Raw genomic sequence first — 16,505 nt, 5'->3', positions numbered from 1 at the left:
CTCAGTCCTGGCAGGGAGCTACTTTCTAAGAAAGCAGCTTAACGTAATCAGTATGTGCTTCTTGTATTAAATAAGGAAGTGATACGCTTGCTTAAAAATAATGAGTTGTTTTGCTCATTAACGGACTGAATGTGGAAATGACTCATCAGTTCAGAAATTTACCACAACGCTGTCTTCACAGTCAGCCGGCAGTCAGATTCCGAGTGGCCGAGTCATAGCAGGAGGCTTGGAAGATTAGAGAAAACTGTAGATTGTTATTCTTTGGCAAAACAATGTCGTCAGCCAATTCTTGTTTTCTCATTTGTAGAAACATGATGTGGCTTTGTTCTACCTGGACAGGACAGAAGGTTTACCAGCTTGAACTGGTTTTTCCATGAAAAACTCTCCGGCACCCCACCGATGCTAAATGTGTCATTAACTGCCTACCTGGGGTGTTTATTACCTTAACATAGACAAGATTCACAAATGTCCTTATCAACATAATGGGGTCAGGACAGCAATCAATGTCTGCTGTGTTGTCTTCAAAGTGTAAGTGCTCTTTAAAGTCAAAACTCATGATCTAGTGGAGAAGAGTTGCTTCACTGTATGTAAGATCTGTACTTGCCATTTAAAAAAATGGGTAGAAAATTTGGATTACACTATACTTGTTTATAAAAGGATGACTTGTACTTTTTCAGGACAATGGGGAAGAGCTATGGGCAAAAGACGAACTCTCTCTTAGGCAAAGCCAGATGTAGAGTTACCCTAAGTGAAATAAATGTCTTCTTTGCAATTTGACAACCTTCAGAAGCTTCAAATTAAGCTTTCTGTTAAAATTTTTAGCTTAATGGATCTTCAGGGAATGTATTCAAGTAACTGACATATCTAATGCTGTTAATAGTTTCAGTAATTTTAATCAAGCATACTCAAAAGAAAAAAGTGAGATGTAGGCTGAGCTCAATGTCACATTCATTTTCATCTTTTTAAAATTATTCATCAATATTTTGTTAGTTTCTTTGCTTGGTTCCGATCAGGCTTGAGGCCAGCCTGGGAAGAAAAGAGTTCCTGGGACCTCTTCTCAGCAAAGAAGTGACTAACCCTTACTATCCTACCGACCTCCTCGGAAGCCTGGAAGGGTAGATCAAAAGGTATACCCTGGAAAGCAGTAAGAATTGATCTCAAAAATAAACACAAACGTAAATAAGTAAAACAGAAAATGTAAACAAATAAAAGAGAAAAAGCAAGAGCTGAGGATATTTTATTTGGTTGTATATATGCATCATCTATCACATAGGTAACATTTCTTATTAAAGATATATATGCATATACATTAGTATCTTATATCTACACACATATACATGCATATAAATGTATATATATGTCAAAAGTACACACACGTACATATATATGCATGTACATGATTTATATATCTACATATACACATATATTCACATTTATATATACATATAGGTAAATCTTTAACCATATATGTATATTATGTTTGTGTGTTAAAAATTTCTGTAGCCCATGGGGCTGGGGATATAGCCTAGTGGCAAGAGTGCCTGCCTCGGATACACGAGGCCCTAGGTTCAATTCCCCAGCACCACATATACAGAAAACGGCCAGAAGCGGCACTGTGGCTCAAGTGGCAGAGTGCTAGCCTTGAGCGCGAAGAAGCCAGGGACAGTGCTCAGGCCCTGAGTCCAAGGCCCAGGACTGGCCAAAAAAAAAAAAAAAAACTTTCTGTAGCCCTGAAAAGACTTACAATAGTTAATTGATAACATATATCTTTGTATCTGTGTATTTTAACATGTGAATTAAATTTGGAGGCCCAGGATATACATGTATATATGTATGAATGTATGTTTGTATACATATGACAGCCCTGGAGTTATTATTATGACATTAAATATAAAATTAAACATGGATATAAATTATTAAGATAATATAATGTTGCAATTAATCATGTGAAGAAAACCCCAGAAAAGCTAAATTTGAGTAAAGAGCTTAATAGAGGGGATAGAAGTATGATAACCATTGGGACACCAGGTTCTGGATAACATATCTGTTTCGGAGGAGCCAAAAGAAGTGAAGAAAAATGATAGTGAGAGATCGGCACATGTAGACATGCATGTACAGTTCAGTGAATTAAATCAGGTATTTAATTAGATTTATTGAATTTTAAGTATAGGTTTTACACCTGCCAACTTGATATTTATAAGCAGGCAAAACTTGTCTCCTATGATTCTTATAAATATATTATAATATAAATTCTTTCCATAAAGAGCTAATAGAAAATTTCTTGTATTTTTCTAGTACAGAGCTTCTCATATTTAAGAGTGAGAAGTGTTGTGGCATTGTTTCATCATTTGTGTTTTTAAGCTTCTCATTAGAAATGGGTCATGTGACTTCTGAACTGCGCCGGACATCTAGGCTTAGGAAGTAAGAACTGGCAGAGGACACTTGCACCTTTGAGATTCACTGTTTTGTACCAATCCTTCCATGAAATAGAAGCATCCTGAACAATCATGAAGTGCCTTTAGTCCTAAGAAGAAATGGTTAGAATTACTTGGAGGTTATTTAGGTTTCTTTAATGACCACTTGAGAGGGGAGAGGTTGTAACAATGGTTTCAACATTTTTCCCTTGTAATGGAATCTTATTAGAAATTTGTTGATTCAATTTCCAGGAAGTATTAAAAATTTAATGACAGTAAAGACTATTTTTTTTATTGTCAAAGTAATGTACAGAGGGGTTACAGTTACATGCAGTGAGTACATTTCTTATCAAACTTCCCCCCCTTCATTTTTCTCCCACATTTCCCCCTCCCCAGTTCCATCCCAACCTTCCCCTCAAGATGTACAGTTGGTTTACAGCATATTGTCTTGAAGTATTGCTGTTGTGTTGCATTGGTTCGCCTCTTACGCTTTGTCTCTCCATTTTGGTGTTCCCCTTCCCTAGTTCCAATAAACATACATACAACACCCAGTGTACCAAAGTCAGTTACAGTGACATCGGGGTAAAAACCACTGGGAAGAAAGACAAAAGAAAAAGGCATAATTTCATAGGGTTCATTGGAAATAAAATCAAAGATAAACCACGTATTTCCAAATTTGTAGCTCATTTCACTTAGGATCATCTTATGAGATCATATATACATCGCTATTGAGCTATTGTGCTCCTCTACTAGGACTATCCTAGACAAGGACCAATTGTTTGCAATGAGTGAAACCATAGAGTTTATGTTTCTTTGGGTCTGGCTCACTTCAGTTAGTATAATTGCATCAAACTACAGAGCTTTTGCACAGCCAGTGATATAGCCAACAATATATAGAGAAAGCCCTCAGACTGGCAGAAGATCTTTACTGGCCATACAACAGACAAGGGCCTCAAATCTAAAATATACATAGAACTCAAAAAAATAAGTTCCCCCAAACAACTTCTGAAAGAAACAACTTCCCCTTCAAAAACATGGGCTACAGACTCAAAGAGAGACTTCTCTGAAGAGGAAATGAGAATGACCAAAAGGCCATGAGGAAGAGCTCAACATCCCTGGCCATAAAAGAAATGCAAATCCAAACAACACTGAGATCCCACCTCATCCCAGTAATAATGGCATGTTTAAGAAAACTAATAACAACAGACGCTGGCCGGGATGTGCCCAAAAAGGAACCCTACTACACTGTTGGTGGGAGTGTAAACTTGTTCAACCACTCTGGAAAGCAGTGTGGATGTTCCTCAAAAGGCTAATCATAGAGTTCCACTATGACCCAGCAACTCTGCTTTTGGGCTTCTACCCAAAGGATTCCGAGCAAGATCACACTAAAGCCACCAGCACAACTATGTTCATCACAACACAATTTACCAGCACTCAAATATGGAACCAATCCAGATGCCCCTCAGTAGATGAATGGATCAAGAAAATGTGGTACATATACACAATGGAATTCTATGCATGTATTAGGAGAATATGTTTTTTTGATGGTTTTTGTTTTATTGGCTTCCTTGTATTTTTCAATGTGTCACCCTCTGCCAGTCCAATTTTTTCCAGTGAGGATTTACAAGCTGAGTATCTACAACATCTTTTTTTAGGAAAATAATAACACATTTCCTTTTTCTTTTTTTAAGGCCAACATTTCAATGTCTATACAGGCCACAGACCTCAATTGGGACTTTCAGCACTTTACATAGAGAAACAATAAAATGATACTTGCTAAGTGATTGAATGGATATGGCGGAGAATATGCAAGTCTCTGGATGAGTTTATATGGGGGTGGTGCTTGTTTAACAATATGACAGGAATAAACATCTGCATGGGAAGATATAGTAAATTGTTTCGTGGGATTCTCTTTCTCAACAGTAATGATTTTCAGCACAAGATTTAAACAAAGGATGATAATGCTGGTCAGATCTCACCACTTGGGACTGCCAAAACTACTTAAATCCTTGGAGAGGCTGGTTTGTGATAGGCCAATGCAAATTTGATGATCCATTCAAATACATAGAGATGTCAGTTTAATAGAGCCATCATTATTGGAGCCGCCCTTAGCACAGGAATTTTTAGCCACTGGTAGTAAATGACAGATGTGTTAATTAAGAGACTGAGGCAAAGCTAAGGTTGATGTTCTAATAAGCAGGTCATTAACTTTGGTAATGACCAATTTGAGGAGATCATTGTTATTACAAACTATATTCCGTGAGTTATGACAGCAACAGTATAACTTTGAAGTGCAGCCAATGGTCAGATCATAACGATAAGAAATGGGGAAAAAATGGCCATTTCCTATATGTCACCTTGGCTCTTTATCACTTCATACACTTCCAAATTATGATTTTTATGTAAATAACAGCTTGTTAAATAAATAAAAAATTATAGAAATAATGGGTCTTTCCTTTGAGAATCGAATAAAAATATTGTCAGTGGCAATTAAAGATTCTGCCTAATTTAAACATACTACCACATAAGCAGTTCTTCTCAGAGTCTAAAAATGATGTTTAAGTTGAAGAGCTTTGAAGAAAATTAAAAATACAACATAAGTATGTTGGAAAGAAAATTAGGAGTGAATTTGTTCTCTCCTTGAACAAATATAAAAACTCTTTTTTATATTGTCTATGTTAAATGTTATTTAAATGTATTCTATCTAAACCTCAATCCTCCTCCTCCTCCTCCTCCTCCTCCTCCTCCTCCTCCTCCTCCTCCTCCTCTTCCTCCTCCATTTTATACTGGTCCTGGGGCTTGAAATCAGGGCCTCGGCAATGTCTCTCAGCTATTTTGCTCAAGACTAATATTCTTTCAGTTGAGACACAGATAATCTTCTAGTTTTATGATAGTTAATTGGAAATAAGAGTGTCGTAGACTTTACTCCCTGGGCTGTCTTCAAACCTTGATCCTCAGATCTCAGTCTCCCGAATAGCTAGGCTTACAGGGAGAAGCCACTGAGCCTGGCTAGAGTTTTCTTCTTCAAATAATGGATTTTCAAATACATTGGACTTATAGGCTGATTTATTGTATGGTAATTGCTTTGTATAGCTATTTAAAAATAGAGAACAACTACACTTGTTGAAATTATTTTAAGAAGGGGTAGGAGAGGATAAAGGAGAATGATAAAGTGACTAAGGTTGTTTGGGTACATTGCATGCACAGATGGAAATGTCACAATGAAACCCTTCTGTACAATTAATGTATGCTTATGAAACCTTTAAATTGAAATAATCCATTCTAGCTAGAATATGTAAATATAAATGTCTCCCTGCTAGAAAACTAGTTTCTTCAAAAACAATAATATTATCTTTTATAAAACTCCAGAAACATGTTTTTGCCTTTTATTAATTTTTTCTCACCTAATTAAATATGCTAGATGATCATTTTAAAATGTATACTCTTTTTTTTTTTGGCTGCAACAACTCTCTTTTTCAGATCTATTTCTTTCTGGTTTATTTTTTATTTCAGTTACATAAGTCAGGTAGGGAGTGCATTCCTTTTAGAGTAGTGTCACTTCTTCTCTTCTCTCAGCTTCTTCCCTCCTGACTCACCTTCTCCACAAGCTGTATCCTTTTCAACATAGTATCTAGAGAGTTCCACTGCTGACCTAGTTCATCCTTTGTCCTTATTTCAAAACGGTTTTGGTGTGTCCCCTTCTAATTTAGAAATTAAAATAGCAGATGTTCATTTTCATGGTCTTCTTTGCAACTGGAAGTGACATTCTCAGTCACACTGAGAAATGAGACATGAGCAAAAGACTACCAGTAGCTTCTGGGAAATACGGACATCTTCATGAGAAGCTCAGTGGTACTCTCTCCCACACATTGAGAGAGAGAGACAGAGACAGAGACAGAGACAGAGGCAGAGACAGAGAGGAGAGAGAGAGGAGAGAGGGAGGGGGAGGGGGAGTAGAGAGCAGAGGAGAGGAGAGGAGAAGAGAGGAGAGGAGAGGAGAGGAGAGGAGAGGAGAGGAGAGGAAAGGAGAGGAGAGGAGAGGAGGGGAGAGAGAGAAGAGAGGAGAGAGAGGGAGAGAGAGGATAAATGGATCTAGAAAGTGTTGTTTGTCAGTCTGTGTGTATCTGTGTCTGTGTCTGTGTGTCTGTTTGTCTGTGTGTCTGTGTAATGGAATTGCACGTAACCTTTAGAAAGAATGATATTTCACCATTGGAAAGGAAATGGAAAGACTTGAGGAAAAATCATATTAAATGGTGTGAGCCAAATCCAGAAAAACACAGGTTGTATGGTTTCTCTCATTTGTAAGAACTACAATGTGCCTATAAATCTAGATGCAAATACACCGGGAGATGGCCAAGAAGTTGGAAATGAATTAACTGAAGTGTAATAGGCTCTATGGAGAGCACAAACATAAATAAAATAAGTACCAGGAAATGGATACTTGGAGGTGGAGGTGGGGGGCACCAGGAGAGGGCTAGAAGAATAAATGGGGGAATAAGTCAAATTCAGGCAAGAATGCATCATATGTGCCACAGAACTGAGAAAAATGAAGGAAGGGCAAGTAGAAAGGGCATGAAGGTCTTGAAGGGATGGCACACATCAAGAAGCATTGTATACACACATTGTTTTGTTAAATAGCAAAAAAGTCAATAGATAACCTAAAAACTAAAAAAAAAAAAAAAAGAAACAAACAGTGAGGGAAGAGATTGGTGGGTAAAAATGTTAAAAAGGGGTGACATTGATCAAGAGGCACTGAATTCACAAACTGCTCTGTGGAACGGCAACTCTTAAAGGAAATAGAACTTTTTTAGGTATAGTAAAGCCAATGAGCTCCTGTGAATCGCCATTAGGTTTCACAATACATGAGGAAGGTTCCAAACATATTGGATGTAAGAATCCATCCCAGCCATCCCAGGAGACCCGGCCGAGACAGTTATTTACAGGAGAAGGAGGTTTATAAGGTTGCCTAGTGAAGCCATCATCCCCATGAGAGAGGGAGCAATGTGGTGCCTGACCCCATCCAGGTGAATCCTTGTAACTCTGAGGCTAGAGAGAGGGGCACTCTGCATGCGCAGGCAGGTCTGGGCAGAGAGTGGAGCTGCCCACCTATCCTGACAGGCGTTCTAGGGCAGGGGGAAGTTGAGGTTCTGCAGGAGGGTGGGGGGGGGGCATTCTGCTGATGCAGCTGGGGTCTACAAGCTACCCTGGAAAAAGCAGTGGGAGAAGCTGAGGACCAGACATGGAGAGAATGCTCACACTGAAGATACCGCGCTAAGATTTCTATCCATTTCCTGCACTAGGAGGCAAATTCAGTTCCTTTCTCTTGGCATCTTTCCAATCTTTATTCACTCCTGGGGAACTCATAAGGTCATCGAAGACAGAAAGATCCCTGTCATGCCACGCAAAGATTGGCCTTTCTCCAAAGGCGCGACATCCTGCAAGTCTCACTGTTATCTTTTTTAGACTCGGAGCTCAGCCCAAATGGAAACTGCTATCCCAAGATGAACTCCGCTGCACAGTCCCGTGAAGCTCCCTGTAGAGGTCTTTTTGGCTTTTAGACTCACAAGCCTACCATAAGCCACATGACACCCATGAACTCACAATATAGGTGGACAAGGAACAACCCTGCCAGCCTTGCAGTGCTGGTGTTCCTCTCTTTAAGGCATTCCCATGACAATCCAAGGACCAGTCAGGGTAGGAGGAGACACCATCTTTATGAGGTGAGTGATGAAATACCCTTGCATGGCTGGTTCTCCTTGAAGATATTTCTGTAAAGAATGTAAAATTTGAATAGTTAAACTTTTTTTTAAAACTTGACTGAGGCTCAGAGTTCATTCTGTTATTTTTCACACGTACACACAATCCAGAGACGCATAAACGTCCTCCAAGAAGGAAAGGTTGCTGAAAACTAGAGCTAGGTTTGAATGCTGGCCTCTTAACTACCAACACCTTACTCTCAGTGCCATTTTCTTTATGATTTACTAAATTGCCATTTTGTTTTTAGTGTTGTTGGTCAATTACTTTTGTTCTTTACACTTCAGAGTAAAAATAAAGCTATAAGCACATTAACTTGAACTCCAAGTTTTAAAAACTGCGAAATGACATCTGTGCATTAGGAATTTCGTATTTTAGAATGAATAAGTAATATCTAAGAAAATGGAGGTAGGGGTAACAGTGTTCAACAAAAAATATACTCACTACCTTACATATGTAACTGTAACCTCTCTGTACATACCTTGACAATAAAATTATTTTTAAAAACAATGTCCAGATATTACCAACAGATCCTAAAAGTAAAGATAAAAGTTGCTAGGCGTCTAGTGACTGTAACCCTAGCTACTCAGGAGGCTGAGAACTGTGCCTCAGAGCCAGCTCATGTAGGAAAGTCCATGACAATCTTACTTCTAATTTACCAGCAAAAATCTGGAAGTGGAACCATGGTTCTAGCGTACAGGCCTTGAGCATGAAAGCTAAGGGACACCAGCACCCAGGCTCTGAGTTCAAACCCTAGTAGTTCCCTCCAGGTGATCAAAGTAACATTGCTTATAAAACATATTAAAATAAAAAAAATCTCTTTAACATATCTTGCTTTCAATTGATATAAAAATTTCATCTTTAAATGGTAAAACGTTGCACATGCAGCGTTTATTGTAAGTGCTGTCATCCTAATAGCATATCCTATAAAAAGAAAACTTGTACCCATTTCTAATTACAGGTGAGGTCTGAAAAGAAAAAAAAAGAACAATATGGACAAGTACCACTTTTACATAGCCAGAAATGCAAAGGGATGCTAGCACTAACAAATATAAGCATATCTATTATTGCCTATAACCTGCTTACAATGTGCCGGAACCATATGAAAACATTCAAATGTGAGAAAGTCTTTAATTCTTATAAACTGTGTGATATAATATCACACAACTAGTAATTGGGAGAAACAGGATTTAACTAATGAGTACTTTTCTTTTTATCAAATACCTACAACACAAAATACCACCACTGATTTAGACAACAAAAAATATATTGTAATAAAAATCATTTCTAATTAATTTCAGTAACTCCATCAGATCTGTGCTTTGATATGTTTCACATTTATTAAAATGACAGGCAAAAATAAATTCTGGTAGCAAATGGGATAGCAGAAGGTTGGCAACCAAACTAGAGTCCTGTTTCCAAATTATTTAAAAATGTGGTCTTGGGTTTATTTTCAAACAGCATTAGATGTAATTCAATAAGTGTCCTGTTTGCTTTAAGGCACTATGACAGATATAAAACATCATTCCAATGAAAATCATCAATGTAACAAATTATATTTCTGGTTATCTTTATCTTTTATACAATGTCAAATCAGTGTTAAGTATGAAACCAATCCATCATTTAACCAGTTGCTTTTTTGACATAACTCCAAAATATTAGTGTGTACAACAATTAAGCTAAATTGTCCATTTTGATTAAATTGGCTGGATTTTGTGTTTTATGAAATTTGCCTGTGTTACACTTGTCAGATTCATTGGAAAATACTTGTTAATTTATTCCAAATATGAGAGATGCTCTTTTGGATGATGTGAAAAACAAAAAAGTATTAAAAATCAGTATATCAACCCAATCTTACAAAGAAAAGAAAAATCCATATGAATATTCAGTTGCATAAAATGTGATCATTTCTTTAAGAGCAGTACTACATGCCAAGGAAATACAGAAAAGATAAAAAATAATTCAGATCAATAGAAGAGTGTGGATATCGCATAGTTGTAAAGTAAAAGAACATACTCATATGATCATATAAGATGATACTAAGTGAAATGAACTCCAAGATATGGAAACAAGAGGTTTTTCTTTTTTTAATGTACTATGTGAAGTTATTTCTTTGATGTTCCTCCTATGATTTGGCCCCTCTTTTCACTGTGCTTGATTTTGGTACCCTGTGTATTGTGTATACATTTATCCAAATTAGGGAAGGGAAAGGGAGCATCAAACTGGTGTGACAAAGGACAGAAAGTAAAGCAATGCAACAGTGATATTCACAAGACAATATGCTGGAAAGGAACTTTACAACTTGGGGAAGGACGGGGAAATAGAGGGAGAAAAATGAGAATGGGTAACAATGTCCAATAAGAAATGTATTTACTACCTTACATATGTAACTGTAACCCCTCTGTACATCACTTTGACAATAAAATTAAATTAAGAAAAAGAAAAAGTACATACTTAAAAACAGTTTGTTCTGTCCCCCTTTAATATGCATATTTTTATAGTAAGAAACAGTGACAAAATAATACTGGGAAAATGCAGAAGAAGGGAGATTTACTATATTAAAATCCACCATATACAAACCAAAATAAAGAAACAGAGTGGCAAAAAAATATGCTTGGAAAAGACAAGCTATTCTGAACACCAGAGGCTCACTGTAATTCTAGATATTCAAAAGGCCTAAGGATCTCATGATCCAAATCCCAGCCTGGCTGTTTAGGAAACTCCATCAAACTCTTATCTCCAATACAACGTGCAGTTGTGCCTAGCCCTGAGGGAAAAGAAGCTTCCAGTATAATCCAGCCCCTAATAGTCAGGGGCACTATATCTATGTATCAAAGCATTATAATGAACCCATTGTGTATATAATTGCTATATATTGATTTAAACAAAATAGAATGTGGATGCTTTGATTCTGAATTTATGAGGCAAAATTTCATGGCAAATAAATTATAGGACAAAATGTTTGAAGTGTTTTAAGCTACTAAACAAGAAACAAATTTTCAGTGCATCTGTAGAAAATTAACACAACATGTATATTGGGAAGTGAGAACTGCTATGAGCCCTCTAAGAATTTGTTGCCAGATATAATTGATTGGGCCTTAAGATATACTATGTGATAAGCACAAACCACCATGTGCCTTAGTTTTCTACCTCTCAGCGTAGGGGTTAGGAATAAGTCAGTTTATACATGGGAAAAAATACCATAAGCAAAAGTTCTCTCTATCTGTTGGCTGTTAGTGTTTTCTCTAAAAGGTTATTTATACTAACCTCTAAGTATAGTCATCTTAGAAGTGAAAAAATGCTAAGACAGTATTAACTATGTGTTTTGTACTTTCCTTCCATAATGGAGAGGAAACAACACAACCTCATATTGTAGTACATTCACCTCACCTTAATAAATCAAGCAATAGATATTCAATGTGTTACAATAATCAGCTAGTCATGTTCATTAGTGCAAACCCGTGAGAATTCAACCAGATGCTCCATTCATCTCTATTAAAATTGACTCTCTCTGACAAAAAACTTTATTATTGAACCAATGGTTTATGTTTGGGATTTTATTTCTATTTCAGATGGTTTTGATAGCCACTCAACAGAAACAATGTAATATATCTTGCCATCTATAATTGTTCTCAGATTACACTGAATGCCTTACCCCTGCCTCACCAAATGGTCCTTCATTTTAGAGTTTTGAAATACGTACTGTGTTCACGAATTTATGTTGACAGTTTGTAATGACTTCATTCCTTGCCTATTCACTCATTTTTGGACCTAATTCTTTATTGGACATAATAGCTCATCTCTTAAGGCACATGAAACAAACAACAATAAAAGAAAATAAAAGAACAGGTAAATTTGTGTCGAATTTAAATGTTATATTTATAGCTGAACTCGTTTTTCATAATTTGAAGGTGAGGATTCTCAAGGATTTAAATTTCTTTGTGCCAGCGCATTAGATATTCTTTTAAATTCTCTTGACACTTTCAGGTCATGACATCATTGTTTAGAAGCTATCATTACTTTATATTTGCTTATATCATGAGCAGACATTGCTTCTTTGGAATTAATTTTTAAATACTGTTCATTCCTTCTTAGCTACTCTTAACATCTAATTTTAATTAACTGTGTCATGTAATTTGTCTTCTTGTTCCTTTTCAAATAGCTTTAAATATGGCTCTAGGAAACTAGTCTTCCCTGCTTCCTAAATATAAGTACTCTTTCTATTTTATTATTATCATTACAATTTTACTATCCCTTTCTTGGGATTCAAAAAAAATAATCATGGGAAATGATATGCCTATTTTGCTAATCCTTTAATCCTACAATATCTTCTCACCTTCACTTTGTCCTAAAGTTATTAAAAGTAACTAATTAATTTAATCAAAGTTTTAAAAACCATCTGAATAGTTGAGATAAGAGGGCAATCCACATGTTTCCGAAAGTCCTTCTGCAGTGGACTGCTTCGTGAAGCTGTGCCAGCTGTCTCTTTGGGCAAATCGGAGGCGTTGCACCTCACTTTCCCTGGAAAAAGGAGGGGCGATGCTGCCTCTTGGTAACCAAGAAAGCCACGGGGAAGCACATTGTGAGTGGTCTGGCGGCGAATTTTTCTTTGGTGCCAGAATGGATCTTTCCCTTTGAACACATGCTCTTTGTGCTATTATTATAACTACAAGTATAAAAGCAACTTACAAAGCCCTAATATCTTAAGTAGCGCTAGTTTGCACTAATTACAAGTTAACCTGAGAACCTAAAAATCTCTCTGTATTCAGATGATTTGCAGCTACAAAATTAATTCCCCAATACTGTGAGAAGAGATTTTAAAATTTGACTATTCTCCAACTGAGTAAACTTCACCATTAAGATCAATGCATTCTACAATGAAGAGGATAAGAACGTTTGAGGAAGATATAGTTGAATCCTTAGTATTATTGATTTCATAAATATAATGTTTTCATTAGAAATAGTATGATGAGTCTTTTCTCACTTAGCATTGCTGTCATATAGAAATAAGCAGAATTTGATGCTAACTTTGAAACTTAGACTGAGTCTCAGAGTGACAAGACAATATTTGTTTTAGTATGTGCCTAGAAAAATATATAAACACATTTTTAAAGGCATAGATCAGTCAGGCAATATATTCCAGTATGGTTTGGAAAGCCTTTGTAAATGCAACTGTATGGTTTTGAATCATGTGTAATATACCATCTGGCCTACAGAAGATATATCTTGTCAGTTAAAAGTAAATAATTAAACAACTTTAAGGAGAATCACAGTATTAAAAAAGAATGAATCATAAGGAAGGAAAGTAGCTTTTTCTGGCTTTTAGAGCATATTATGAAATGTTTTGTTTCATGTGCATCACATACAATTTTATGCTAAGCATATTGTATCTTATTTGCAATTATAATAATTAGGATAATTAAATAGTTAACAATTGGTGTATTCCAGGCATCATTCAATCAGAGCAAATTGGGAAACAATCCTCCAAGCCTTAAGTGGCAGTGAAGTCTGGGACTGTGTGGTGGTCCAGTGGGGGAGGCAGGGATAGAGAATGCTGAGAGCTCACCTGTAAAGATCAGCAGAGAGCCGTGAGATTTGAGCAACCTGCACAGAACTCCTGAAATGTTATAACCAATAAGTACCTATATAGCTATATAACCCCAACAATCGTGTAGTAATCATGGAAAGGCTACTTCAGACATCAATATTTTATCCCTGAGAAAGTCACAATATATGTTTTATATAATAATTTCTCCAAATAATTTATTTTCAAAATAACATACTATTTCCATCTAAATTATTTCATTTCAAAAGAGATTTACTTAAAATAATCTATTAGTCTCATTTATGTGTAAGATAATACAATGCATGTGGCACGCATTAAAAACATACATATAAAATATGAGTATTTTATATCAAAATTATATTCCTCGCATCGTTTTTGCCTACTAAGCTTCTACAAAGAACTTTGTCACGTTTCATTCCCTGTTTTTATTTTTAATAATTTTACATTAAAACCAGTCAAAACCTGCTGAGAGAAAAAAGTGAATCAGAATGCATTTATTAGTGTGTTTTATACCAAAGTTGTGCAGTAGAGACTATTTTAAAGTCTTCAAATGGAAAACATGTCAATAGAATTTTATCAGTGATGGTATAAGACATAAGACAGACACAAGATTTTGCCTCATCAAGAAAAGGCAAGACATAGCAAAATAACATTCTTAGTAATTTGAGCATGAAAACAAGTAAAAATACATGAAGTCAAGAAGTTGCTTCTCCTAGCAATTATCCCATCTCACTTGAAATGCAAAATATTATTTTCAAATCATTATTCATAATCAAAAATATATCATAGTCTTTGGAAGTAAGATAAAACATGGGTCACATTGTATGCTTTGGTTTTGTCTCTCACGTCCAGATATTCTTGCTGATTGTATAAAAACAATCACAATGGAAGACTCTCGATACCCATGGCAATCTGTGGAATAAAATGAGATTTTTCCCCTCACTTCCATGTCTTGTTTTAATTGATTTTGACTTGGTGTTGTATACAGTACTATTCTGAGTTTTATAAATATTAAAGGACCACTTTATTGGCCATATTGTGAAAAAAGTAATCAAATTCAAGTATACCTTTACTGATCATTCTTTCCTTAAATCTTACCCATGAGATGTAAGTTTCTTCTTTTTCCAAACAAAAAATAAATTCAACGTCAAAAGTTGTATTACCACTCTTAAGGAATGAAAACACCCTCGGACACATTAAATCAACAGCAGAATTGATTGAATCATCATCACCATCATCATCAATACAAAGGTGTGACTTCTCTTCACTCCTCTTTTTGTCCTGTAAAGGACTGTTAATTTCTTCGTGGGGGTAGTCATCCTCAGTACTTAGCCATTAACTTCTTTCCTCACTGAGGAAGAGTACAATGTAGTCTACCACAATCAAACTAGGGAAAGATGTAAAAGAGGGGTGTGCTTTTGAGCTTTATTGGCTACCTTTATGCTACCAATAAAATTAAAATATGGAAACTGGCAAATCAAAATGTTTGTAGTAATAAGATCTGTGTGCTTGTGTGCAGGAGAGGAAGAATTTTATCATAACATGAAATTATCACCCATTGTAACTATTTACTTTGTATGCATGTGAACTAAAACCAGAGAGGAATAGGAAAAGTTTATCATCAAACTGATACATTACAGAAAATAGCAGCAAAATTGAGTGTCTTTTCTTTATTTGTGGTGCAATACAGCTTGTGTGTTAAAAAAAGATGAGAAGAAAAATAAAATAAATAAATAAGTTTCCTCTTCACTTTAGAGTCCTATTGTTTATATCTTCCATTTGATTCTCCTGTCATCTAGCTGTGTTTGCTTTGCGGCTTTGCCTCTGGCTGAGCTGTGTAAATTGTTAAATAAATGAATTTCGATGTTAAATAAGTTTGGTCCTTTTTTTGCATCTGTTTGCTGTCATCTAGAATTATAAACAAATGTATTCCCTAAGACTCTCTCTCTCTCTCTCCCCCTCTGTTCAATATTTAGTACTAAACTTTTTCTTCATAAAATAGTAGTCTAGCAAATAAATTCATCAGTCCCACTTACCATCAGAGTTCAAGTCAGCATTCCAATAAATGAGACAAGTGACTGAAGAACTGGAAGTTACTGGAGGAATCCCTAGTATTCTACCCTCACAGTAATAGGATTGAGTGAGGACAGAAGGTATATAAGAAGATTTTAGGAGCTTCGGGAGGGGTCATGAAGATCACTTGCATTGGAATTATTGACAGTAGTGATCATTAACATTTTCTTGTCATTTTAACACTTCCTAATTTTTCACTTTAACACTTTCTAATCTTCTCAAAGCCACTGCATAATCTCTGCACTTTACTTCCTATACCAGCAAAGTTTAGAAAGCATATAATCTGTTGAACCAGTCCCTAATAAAATAGTTAAACTGTCTATTCTTTAACTTGATTAATATGAGTAAAAACTGAAAAAAATGCATTGCAATATATGAGATACAGCACTTTGTTCAGTGTTTAAGCTATTGTTAGCACCACGATTTTCCTTACTATTCTGAACCCCAGCATTCCTGAGTGGAGTTCGTGTAAGTGCGACATGTCTCCCAGCCAGACCAAGCGCCTAAGAGTAAGAAGCTGTCTTTGCAAACGGAATATATCCCAGTATCCATTCACCTTGTAGAACCAAAAATGAACTTGATTGTCGCAAGCCTCTGAGAGGCCTTGTCCCTCTGTGGCCAGGAGCAAAGCAATGATGGAAACCGGACCGTGGAAGTGGTTTCAGAGTACCAGCAACAGATCCAGAGGGTCCGGTGAA

Source organism: Perognathus longimembris, chromosome 16, assembly GCF_023159225.1.
Source record: "Perognathus longimembris pacificus isolate PPM17 chromosome 16, ASM2315922v1, whole genome shotgun sequence".
Lineage (NCBI taxonomy): Eukaryota > Metazoa > Chordata > Mammalia > Rodentia > Heteromyidae > Perognathus > Perognathus longimembris.
The sequence above is the reverse complement of the archived record's forward strand: the minus strand, read 5'-3'. Positions refer to the sequence as shown.